Raw genomic sequence first — 11882 nt, forward strand, 5'->3', positions numbered from 1 at the left:
AGTAATAATCATGCTTATAGACTATTACAGAGCAGTGAATATAGAGCTCTGAAAAGGCTGAAATTATATTTAAGTAAATACTAAACTATCATTAAAAGAATAAAACAAAAATATTGCTGTCGCACAGTAACCGCACTTTGATTAATAAGTGAAATAGTTAATTTACGCTTGCTTTGGATAAGGTTCAGGGTTCATTAAATAAAAACAATATCTCAAAGTTAATGCTTTAAAACAGTTAACAAAGTTAATACAGAATGCCTAACACTTTCAGTCAAAAAGAAAGTAAATAGCGGCCTTCAATTGGGTCTTACACCCTAAAAATATCTAAGTATTTAAAAATAAATAATACAGTACTTTAGTATTAGAGTAGTACAGTACTAAACTAGTACTAATATTTCGAAACTAAAAATTTAACATTACTTATGTATTTAATTCTCTATTTTATAAAGAATTTTTATGTTGCTCTAAATGCCATTATTAGGGCTAGAGTGTCTTTGGAAAGGTGCAAATGTCGACCGTCTGACTGGATTACTGAATATGAAGTCGTTGATGACTGGTCGGATACCCATTTCATCCAAAACATCTCGGTGGGCATGAAGATCAGCCAAGTTGTTCAATCGCTTCTGTCCCAATGTTGATCGGAGATATGACTTCAGACGTGTAAGTGCACTAAATGACCGTTCTGCTGTTGCTGGCCGGCCGGAGTGGCCGAGCGGTTCTAGGCGCTACAGTCTGGAACCGCGCGACCGCTACGGTCGCAGGTTCGAATCCTACCTCGGGCATGGATGTGTGTGATGTCCTTAGGTTAGTTAGGTTTAATTAGTTCTAAGTTCTAGGGGACTAATGACCTCAGAAGTTGAATCCCATAGTGCTCAGAGCCATTTTGAACTAGTTTTCAGTTAACCTGCTTATTACTGTAGTAATTATTTGTTTTAACTCATTATTGAATGTGTTTTAAAAGATAACTGTCGTCAAACAAGGAAAACAAAAATTCCACCATAATTATGTGATTTTACAAAGCATGTTGTTGTTGTTGTGGTCTTCAGTCCAGAGACTGGTTTTACGCAGCTCTCCATGCTACTCTATCCTGTGCAAGATTCTTCATCTCCCAGTACCTACTGCAACCTACATCCTCCTGAATCTGCTTAGTGTATTCATCTCTTGGTCTCCCTCTACGATTTTTATCCACCATGTCCTACCAACCGATCCACAAATTTCTCTTCTCCCCAATTCTATTCAATACCTCCTCATTAGTTATGTGATCTACTCATCTAATCTTCAGCTTACAAAGCTGAATAATTTTCTTGAATTATTGTGGGGGGGTCCGCCCACCTAAACGAATTTTTGAGGGGCTCGGGCCTCCTCAGGCCCCATAGAGTCGGTGCCTGTGTTCATTCCACAGCAGCTGTACTGTTGTACAAGAGATGGACAGAATAAGGGAGAACAGTTTATACAAACCTGTAAAAATGACTATCCGTAAAAGTGGATTTGCTCTCAGTCAGCATTTCTAACATCTTTCCGGCAGAAAGCTTTCTGTACGTCTCATCGGCGCACAAAACACATAGTTCGTTACTTACAAGTTGTGTTTTAGAAAATATAAGTCCAAAGATATTTTGCAGGTTTTTAAGTGCACTAGAATGGAAACATATGTGGTAGTCTCCAAATTGTTTGGTATCGGCAAGGCAAACTGGGTGAATTTTTTCACAATCGCGAAGCTATCATCTATTTCCATCAAAAAGTGGTACAAAATGGTTCGAATGGCACTGAGCACTATGGGACTTAACATCAGAGGTCATCAGTCCCCTAGACTTAGAACTACTTAAACCTAACTAATCTAAGGACAGCACACACATCAATGTCCGAAGCAGGATTCGACCGTAGCAGTCTCGCGGTTCTGGACTGAAGCACCTAGAACCGATCGGTCACAACGGCCGGCAAAAAAAGTGATTCAAAATTTCGTAATACAAGACTTGATAGAACGTGAGAATGGTGTTTATAATAAGATACGCACTACATCATAAGTAGAATTTATATTTGAATCATACAGTGCTAAACACACAACAGATGGGAGCGTGCTCCACACACCGCTACGACCATTATTTTACAGTGTGTCGCCTGGAACTGGAAGTAGCCAGGAATAAAATCTCCATCTACCACGCCGTATGCCCCTCCACAGACAAATTGAAGCTGATTACTTCACGGTTGCTATAGTAACCATACAGTTATCTCGGCCTGCAGCTCCGCACATGTGGCTGAAGTGCGAGAAAGGGAAGGCTACTTCGCATCGTTGAAGTAACCACGCGCTCGCTGCTACAAAAAATTCCGCACGGTACAAAATGGGAAATACGGTTGTATTAAGGGCTAGCATTCACACAACAAACTGTGGCAACATAAACTGTTGGTGAAGTGCCACCTATCCCACAACTCCTCAATAAACCCATGATTACCAACGAAGACGCAAACAGAAAGACGCACTACAGCCTGTCTTCACCGAACGAAGACGGAAACAAACACGTACTATACAGCCTGTCTTCACCGATTGTTTCCAAATCACTGGATTGGACGAAGGAGACCTGTACGCTGGACGGCCCATTCAATGGAGTTGACCTCCGTTGACCTTTCCCTCTGGAGGAATCTAGAACGCACTCTTTAGGACATACCACTACACCAAATGATATGAACTGCTCAGAAATTTCTGATGAAATGCTAGTTGTATTGATGCTGGTAGTCGGCATTTTGGACACCCCCTTTTCTCTTTCAGAAGTTAATGTATTTGTTTATCACTTTTTTCCTTACGTCAGAGCAGCTATTAGATGGAGCAATGAAGTATATTTACGGCTTTGAAACTGCGACTACTCGTGAACCAGTTGTACTAGAAACCTCAAAGAAAAACCACTGTCAACAGTCTGATTTACTTTAGTTTCTGTGCATTTTTTAATATGAATGGCCATTGTCCTATTTAAAATTAAATTGATTTTCTGAATACATATAGCTTTGAGAAGAAGGTGTTTCGGAGACATGTTCGCACGATCATATGGCAGTGTATGAACCTACAATAAATGGAATTCACATTAGAGTATTTAAGCGACAGTGGAATTCTGAGGTGATATGATTCGGACTTTTCTTCCTTGGTTGGATTCGAACTATAAGTTTTAGTGCATGGCAAACTGAATGGAAGTATTTATTGAAATATTTCAGACAATGATATTCAGCTCTGGTGTATCACTTCTATGTTTTCAATCAAATTTGTATTATCTGAATCTGTCCATATTTTAGGCGGCAGATATTTCCCTAACATTGCGGCGCCTAGCTCCAGCATATAATCTTTGGTTTTATGTATCTCATACCGATAAAATTATTGGCTTTTCACTTTTTGCGTGTTATGTTCCTCAAAGAAAGACTGAGAATCTGACAAAATAAAAGCTCTTCATTCGACGTAACGTCTTCAAGTCAACAAATGAAATATTTGTATTCAATTTTTTGCGCTATATAAAGTCAAAATTAGGGCGAGTTGCTTTCACGATCTAAGTTAATTCAAATGGCAAACAACATTTCAAAATAGAATGCAAATGGCAGCTAACAAGTAAAATATGTTTAGTTTCATAAATTGAAAATACTCTTTTTTGTTTTATAATTATAGAGTATTTAAATAGCGATCATTGGGAATGAGAACATAATTGCCATGATAACTGCAGTACCTTCTTGCATCAGCTGGCTGACGGCTAAATGTGTCGTTCTGACCGTTCACCATCGTGCTCCTCGTCTCCGCTAGTTCAACCTGAAAGAGAAATAAAACAACCACTTTGTAATTCTTTCCAAATTATAACTGGCAGAAATTCATTAAATACATTACATGAGCTATTACGTCACTCAGGCGGCACAGATAGCAGTATGAACGAAAATTCTGTCACACAATTGATTTTTTTTAAATGTCATCGCCTTCTCTCTCCTACTCCAAATCGTTGCGGTGTTAGGGGTGCCTTATCTCCACAGTATTTACTAGCAGACAGTAAACTACATGCCTATTACCAAAGTTCCTGTAGGCACTCGTTATCCCTATTCATGCTTCTTTCGAACCAGATCTTCCTCATTTCCCACTATTGTTAGCTGCGCAGTTTCCTTAAATTTCTTTTCCCCAGAAAACAAAATTGTGTACACCTGTAAACACTTTTTATATCTGCCACTATAATTATTATTATTATTAGTAGTGGTGGCAGCAGCAGTAGTAGAAGTAATTCCTGTATTAATTTTATTAGTCCGCAGTCAGTGTTATTTACTCATGTTATCACAATTGCTGCTCAAACCATTTTAAGACTGTTTGTCATAATAAAATTGTTTCTTAGGTGACTATGATGTAAAAAAGGTACTTTATGTGCGAAACCCTGGTCCTATGTAAGAGAAATCACAATAACCCTAACCAGATCAGGGTAAATAAATAAATAAAATACTAAGTTTCGTTGAAGTTTATCTAGATACTTCACAGTTATGCTTATGCGTCACCTCATTTCCTCCCCTATCCCCATCACTTTCTCCAGATAGACACGTGTACCGGGCCAGGTTGAAATGACTCCAGGCGCTTCAAGGCTTTGGTTACCACGCCCATTCTTAGGACGGCCAGTAGAAAGCTTCCAGAGGAAAACGAGACCTTTCATGCTGCGTGTCTGAAACTGCTTCAGGCATTAAAAAGGGTTCCAAAACTGAACTCTTTAAGTCCACAGAGGATAGCGGAGTTAGCCAGACTATGTGCAGATCCGTCAGGAGCTTGTAGTAAATTGCAGGCTCTACATGAGAAAAGGAAATCAAAAGTCCGGAGACTTATCAGTTGAGTCATTTACCTTAAAAGCAATAGTATCTCTTGAATATCTTGTAACACGCCAACACAGTCTTTTTTAGTACTTTTCTCTCTACCCTTAAAGGTACAGCACGCTAATCTAGCTATGACTCGCTGAACAGTAAATTCACAGGCAAGTACTACACGAGTGAGTCCCAATGGGGAATATTTGGGAGGGGATATCCAGCACTGGCACTTCGCTTCACAACCAAGTCGAGATTTGGGGGATTGGAACTACTTTTAATTTGAATCTGGAACGACATGTAGTGATGTAAAAATATGAAGCCTAGTGTATTTGTTCATGGGTATTCTGAGTAAAGATGAAGATGTTCTAGAAATGTAGAATCGCTCGAAACGTGAAGTGTGTGACACAAAAATATGGAGCCTAGTGTAGCCTGGTAACATTAAGAATGCAACGAGAATTCCACTGCTAAACACAGCGGAAAGAACAGGCATGTAGGAAGAGTACGCTGAAAGCCTCTATGAATGTTAGGGCTTGTCTGACGACCTAATAGAAGAAGAAACTGGGGTTTCTAAGGAAGACTCAGGGGGGTCAGTATTACACTTTTTAAAATAGCTTTGGAAGTCCTAAAATCAAATAACTAAGGAAAGACAGATAACATTCCGTCGGAATTTCTAAAATCATAGGGGGGGAAGTGGCAACGAAACGACTATTCAGGCTGGTATGCAGAATCTATAAAACTGGTGAAGTACCATCAGATTTTCGCAAAAATGTCATTCACACATTTCCGAAGATAGCAAGGGCAGATAGATGCGAAAACTACCGCCCGATCAGCTTGACAGCTCATGAATTCAAGCTGCTGAGAAGACCAGTACACAGAAGAATGGAAAAGAAAATTAAGGATCTGTCAGATGACGATAAGTTTGCCTGTAGGAAGATAAAGACATCAGAAAGGTAGTTACGACTTTGTGCTTGGTAAATGAAACAAGATCGAAGAAAAATGAACATACGCCGCTACGACTTACAGATCTAGACAATGTGTTCGACAGTGTGAAACGCTGCAAGGTGTTCAAAGTTCTGAGAGAAACAGGGGCAAGCTATAGGTAAAGACTGGTAATGCGCAATGCATACAACAACCAAGAGGGAACAGTAAGATTGGAAGACCAAGAACGAACTGCTCGGGCTAAAAAGGACGTAAGACAGGGACTGTTCAGCCTATACTCGAAGAAGCAGTGATGAAATAAAAGAAAGTTTAAAGAGTGGAATTAATAACCAGGGTGAAATGACATCAATGATAAGATTTGCTGATGACATTAGCATCCTCGATGGAAGTGAAGAAGAATTACAGGATCTGTTGAATAAAATGAACAGTGTAATGAGTACGGCAAACGGTTTGGAAGTAAACCGGAAAAAGACAAAAGTATGAGACGTGGCAGAAACAAATAGCGAGAAATTTAAAATAAAATTTTGTGGTTAGGAAGTAGGTGAAGTTGAGGAATTCTGCTATCTTGGATGCAAAATAACTCATGACAAACGAAGCAAGCAGGACATAAAAAGCAGTCTAGTACAGGCAAAGAGGTCATTCCTGCCTAAGAGAAGTTTGGTAGCATCAAACGTAGGCCTTAATTTGATAAAGGAATTTCTAAAGCTATACGTTTGGAGCACATCATTCAAGCATTGTATGATAGTGAAACATGGACAGTGGGGAAACTTGAAGAGAATCCAAGCGTTTGAGATCTGGTGCTGCAGCTGAATGATGAAAATTAAATGGACCGATAGGATAAGGATGGACGAGGTTCTCTGCAGATTCGGCGAAGAAAGGAAACTATGGAAAACACTGACAAGAAGAAAGGGCAGGATGATAGGTCATGTGTTAAGTCATCAGGGAAAAATCTCCATGGTACTATAGGGGACTGTAGAATTAAAAAACGTAGGATAAGACAGAGACTGGATTGGAGTCAGCAAATAATTGAGTACGTACGGTGCAAGTTGCTGCTCTGAAATGAAGAGTTGGCACAGCAGAGCAATCTATGGCGGGCGGCATCAAGCCCGTCAGAAGACTGATGACTTATCAGAAGACTGAGGACCTAAAAAATAAAGTTTTTTATTCATGTATTCACGTCTGTTCAAAAAATTACGAAATATTCGTAATTCGCGCCAATGGTATGTTGGAGCGAAATGCAGTTGGCATCTCTGCTGACCCCTGTGTTTAAAGCGTAACTGCAGGAAGTTTCATTGTTGTATACCTGTTAGTGTTCAGTGCTGTATTGAGTAGAACATTGTGTCGTACAGTTTGCGAATTTCTAGATGGCAGAGTTAGAGGAGCAGTGCGTCTGCATTGAATTTCGCTTGAAACTCAAAAAAACACAGAGACACACCAAATGATTCAGGAAGCCTACGGTGCTGACTGCTTAAGCCATACCTGGTGTTAGAGTGGTTAACACAGTTTAAAAACGACCGGACGGAAGTTAAAGATGATCCTCGTTCAGAACACCCTTCGACGCTCATGTCAGGAGCGTCAACGAAATTGTGCGACCAATCAAAGACTGACTGTCCGAGAGATTGCGGAAGAATGTAACACTTCAGTTAGGTCAAGTCATTAAAAATCCTGACAGTATCTTAGAATGCATATTGTTGCCGCCGGGTTGATAACACGGCTCATGAGTCAAGACCAGAAAGGCCGTCTCTCCGCAATCCGTGAAGAACTTTTCGATTGCGCAAATGAGAACGAGATGTTCCTATAGAGGATCATAACAGGTGCTGAGATGTGGGTCAAGGGTATGTGGGTCAACGGTTATGATGCTGAGACGCTGAAAGGACGAAGATTTGCAGCGATAGACGAGATAAAAGAAAATTGGTAGACAGCCCTTCGCGCAATGCAGTGAACGGGGTGTACCAAGGCTCCTTCTGGAAAGGGAATCGGGGTTGGGAGCGGTGTATCAATTGCGGAGAAGAGTATTCCGAAGGAGACCATGCACAATAAGTAAAAGACAAGCGTAGAAAAATGTTGGGACAAAGTTCTGGAATTTTTTGACAGTCCTCGTATACTGAGAAAGTCGATAGCGTTCTTGAAATGTGGGTTGAGAATAATATTTAGTTTAAATATGTGACGATATCTCTAGGACTAGTCTGGTCCTGCTCATATATAATGATAGCCAACGCACAGCTGCGAGTATTATTTGTTTTAAAGTTTGAAGTAAGCTGTTAAATGAACTGCATTTAAAACAGTAATAAAAGTTCCCTCTACTTTTTAGAAATTTATTGTAAGTTCATCCTCGTAGGGTAACTGTGCAAAGTTAATTGCCTATTGGACGACATAAATAATGCCTTCATTCAGCAAAATCACCTGTGTATGGTTAAAAAACTGATTTACAGTTACATGTGTGTTACTGGTATATTAATTTCTAGAATAGTTTGTCATGTTCTTAGAATCTGGCACTGCAGACAAACACTATGGACGCGGAATATAAGTTCCAGAAAAGAAACCCGGAATGTGTAGTGTGGGACTGATCCATTGCTTCAGCTCCGAATGAGAACACGAGCTTTCCTTCGCAGAATTCTGTGGCAGGAACAGGAAATGACCTCAGTGCGTAGGATGAGTCATCGCAGTCAACTTCCGCAAGCTGCGGTACCGAATCCTTCGCGGTTCGTCCGCAAAGTGAAGAGTCTCTTGTTTACAAACAGCACTCCGAAATGTAGGCTAACCAATGCGTTGTGCTCCGGGTAATTTGTTTCAACTTTTAGTGGTACTGTGTTCATGATTTTCATAACGTATTCATCTTCTGTTCTTGGGTCTGGTGGATGTAGCCTCATTGTTACGCTTGTTAGTCTCTTATCTGTAGATAATATTTTTTTCCTTTTCATGCGTTACAGTTAACTTTAGCGTGTTTCGTTTCTTCGTTACTTTTGCCGTGACGCCGATGGTTGTTGCCACCATATAAGATGGTCTATCACTGTACCTGAAATCTACACTGAGGTTGCAAAAGTCGTGGGACAGCGATATACACATATACAGATGGCAGTAGTATTGCGTGCACAAGGTATAAACGGATAGTGTATTGGCGGAGCTGTCATTTATCCTCAGGTGATTCATGTGATAAGGTTTTCGACATGATTGTGGTTCAAATGGCTCTGAGCACTGTGCGACTTAACTTCTGAGGTCATCAGTCGCCTAGAACTTAGAACTACTTAAACCTAACTAACCTAAGGACATCACACACATCCATGCTCGAGGCAGGATTCGAACCTGCGACCGTAGCGGTCGCTCGGCTCCAGACTGTAGCGCCTAGAACCGCACGGCCACTCCGACCGGCCGACAACATGATTGTGGCCACATGGCAGGAATTAACAGACTTCGAACGCAGAGTGGTAATCGGAACTAGATGCATGGGTCATTACATTTTGGAAATAGTAAGAGAATTCAATATTCCAGAGCCACAGTGTGAAGAGTGCGCCCATGATAACAAATTTTAGGCATTAAATCTCACCACAGACAACGCAGTGACCGACGACCTTAAAAAAAAAAAAAAAATAAAAAAAAATTTTAAAAAAATCAAATGTGTGTGAAATCTTATGGGACTTAACTGCTAAGGTCATCAGTCCCTAAGCTCACACACTACTTAATCTAAATTATCCTAAAGACAAACACACACACCCATGCCCGAGGGAGGACTCGAACCTCCGCCGGGACCAGCCGCACAGTCCATGACTGCAGCGCCTTAGACAGTTCGGCTAGTCCCACTCGGCGACTACCTTCAATTAACGACCGAGAGCAGCGGTGTTTGCGTTATCAGTGCCAACAGACAAGCAATACTGCATGAAATAATCGCAGAAATCAATTTGGGACGTATGATGAACGTATCCGTTAGGACAATGCGGTGAAATTCGGCGTTAATGGCCTATGGCAGCAGACGATTGACGTGACTGCCTTTGATAACAGTACGTCATCGCCTGTAGCGCCTCTCCAGGGCTCGTGATCTTATCACTTGGACGCTAGACGACTGGAAAACTGTGGTCTGGTCAGATGATTCCCGACTTCAGTTGCTAAGAGTGATGGTAGGGTTCGAGTGTGGCGCAGACCCCATGAACCCATGGAGCCAAGTTGTCAACAAGGCACTGTGAAAGCTGGTGGTGGCTCCATAGTCGTATGGCCTGTGCTAATATGGAACGTTGACTGGAAATTGTTATGTTCGGCTACTTGGAGACCATTTTCAGTCACTCATAGACTTCATGTTCCCAAACAACGTGAATCCCATCGAACATCAATGGCACATAATAGAGAAGTCACAAAATCCTGCACTGGCAATACTTTCTCAATTATGGATGACTTTAGAGGCAGCATGGTTCAGTATTTCTGTAGGGAACTTCTAACGACTTGTTGAGTCCATGCCATGTCCAGTTGCTTCACTAGGTCGCGCAAAAGAAGGGCCGATATCACATTAGGATGTATCCCATGACTATTGTCACTTTAGTGTATATTTCTCTTGTATTTTTTTCTTGTGATTGACGACCTCATCAAGGAAATATACCAAGCGAGGTGACACAATGGCTAAGACCTGGGACTGGAACTCGGGAGAAGTGAAGTTCAGATTCCAGTGTGGCCGACCAGATTTAGATTTTCTGTCACCTTCCTAAACCGATTAGGGTGAACGTTAGCGTAGTTTGCTCTGAAAACTACATGGCCCATCTCTTTCTCCGCCCATGTTCTCTGCATTCAACGACCTCGTCGTCGACTGAACGTTAAATCGCGAGTCTCTTTCCTTTCCAGATTTCCTAAATTTCTGTTCGTGTGAGTCGAAAATGAGGCCCCCTGTCTAGATTTCATTCGTCATGGTGCCATCTATTCTTCTGGGATCCTGAGGTAGATTATCGTATTATCAAGTAGAGCATCATTGTTTTAATTGCTGCTTTTCTGCCGATTACTCGAACCTACACGCAGAATCTTTTGCGTTTGGTGCGAGCTAGTTATTCCACTTCGACAGTGTACGTAAACTGTCAGTTAATTACTTGTTCAGTCAGCCACAGATAATTTTAAAATGATTTGGACATTTATGCTTTATACAGCAATAAAATATAGTTGGAAGTTAGCGATAAACCATATTCAAAAGCTAACAAATTTGTAATTAAAAGGAGGTCTAGTGATGTATACATAGTCTATAATGCTCTTTTGTAAATACAACATTCTAAATAAGTAAGTTGACAAACAGTAAAGCCCCAGTTCCTTAAAGAACCGAACTCCCATGTGAAAACAGCTATAAACTTCTAATTACAATCAATATAATTCTTTTGGGTATGTGACGACATTGTCAACGAGTAAAATTCTCTGACGTTAGTTAGTAAAAACATCCTATGGAAGTCCATTTGCAACAGTGTTCGAAACGTTGGAGAATTTTACTCATTAATATGGCGATCACATACCCAGACGAATTTTGCTGTCTGGGACAAAGGCAGCGGAGGCCTATGCTTACTCCTAATCACAAACTAGCTAATGAGTTAAATATTTGCCTTCAAGCAAGTAAGCGAGAAAAAGTTTAGAAAAGGTTAATATGTTCTGGCTGTTTGCACGCAGTGGGTTACTCTGCCTCAGGAGGTACAGGGTGAGTCAGAAGGAAAGGTATGTGCTTTCAGGTGTCATAGTATTAGTGATGCTGAACAAAAATCTTCATATGGACATGTCCTGTTCTTAAGAGTTTCCGAAGAAACTAATGAAAACACAAATGCAGATGATACTAAATGAAACATTGTGATCTAATTTTTTGTGTAGTTGTGTACATTTCCTCACAAAAGATGTTCAAAAAGCCCACAGTCAACAGCAATGCATTTTGCAGCTCTTCAAGACAGCTGCTGTGTTGCTGATCTGAGATACACACGGTCCTTTACTTGAGTACACGTATGTAACATACGAACGCCAAGTCCCTCCTATGTGTACACTCTGCGCTTGTAGACTTAGTTCTTTCCCAACCTTACAGAGTGTAATCTAATGGAGTAAGATAGGGTGACGTCAGGGGCCAAGAAGTGAATCACCAAGAAGTAAAGTTGCCTTGGCGAATGATCCAACACCCAGGATACCATTCACCGAGTTGCATTTCA

Source organism: Schistocerca serialis, chromosome 7, assembly GCF_023864345.2.
Source record: "Schistocerca serialis cubense isolate TAMUIC-IGC-003099 chromosome 7, iqSchSeri2.2, whole genome shotgun sequence".
NCBI lineage: Eukaryota > Metazoa > Arthropoda > Insecta > Orthoptera > Acrididae > Schistocerca > Schistocerca serialis.